Source organism: Filicampus tigris, chromosome 17 (genome assembly GCF_054856515.1).
Source record: "Filicampus tigris isolate MCC_2025a chromosome 17, RoL_Ftig_1.0, whole genome shotgun sequence".
NCBI classification, from domain to species: Eukaryota; Metazoa; Chordata; class Actinopteri; order Syngnathiformes; family Syngnathidae; genus Filicampus; species Filicampus tigris.
Window position 1 is genome coordinate 11,166,359 of NC_141233.1, and position 1,020 is coordinate 11,167,378.

The window sequence follows — 1,020 nt, forward strand, 5'->3', positions numbered from 1 at the left end:
TCCACCTGTCTGCATTCCACCCCCATTGTGTTAGCCAATCAGCTCCCTCCTACCTTTCTTTTCTTTGCTACTTTGAGTTTTGAACTTTTCAAGATTTGTTTCACCCCATTTTTCTTAATAAATATTTTCTTCATTACCCCCTGCTTCTCCTGCCTCCCTGCATTTGGGTCCTCCATCCCGGAAACGTGACAACTGCACCTTAAAACGTGTTTTGTTTTCCCCTTAATTGAGACAACTGTTTGTTGTGATTTGGTCTAAACAATAAAGGATTTGATTTCGATTATTTATATCCCATTCAGCAGAACTACATCCAGTTTTCTGTGGGTGGGCAGAGCGTGTCCGTGGGTGGGCACCAACACACCCTGCCCCCTTCTGGTAACAAGTGTACACTGTGCATCTTTTTTTTTCTTTTTTTTTTAAGCAAACACAAACTGCTTCGTTAGTTTTGATGTGCTACTAGCCTCCCCTAGTGCCCGGATGTATTATTGCTTCGTTGGCATCAAATTGGTGGTTTTAACATCCATCTATCCATCCATTTTCTACAGCATTCATGAGGGTGAGCTGGAGCGTATCCCAGCTGACTTTGGGGCAAGCAGCCAGGTACACCATTGACTGGTTGCCAGTCAATCGTAAGTACATTACTATGCAACGACGGACAACCGTTCATTGGCTGTGGTGAAACATTATCCCAAAGTATGTTTATCTGAAAGAGTACAGTTAGTAGTGTTGTTGTTTTGTTTTTTTTAAGCAGTGTGCCAAAAGTGTGGAGGTCGCAGATGCTTGAGTGGATGATTCACTCTTAGAACAACAATCTAACATCAGTAACTGCTGCTCTTTATTGTTGCTCCCAAAACTGAGTGCTTTACTTGATCCATGGCCATAGATGCCTCACTGTTGCTTCACTGTTTATTACCCGGTTATAAACAGAGTGGTCAACCAAAGTGGGGGACCTTGACATGTCAAGTCTTGTTAGTGGGAAAGTGAAACCACATACAAACAAAACAAAAAACACTTCAGTCA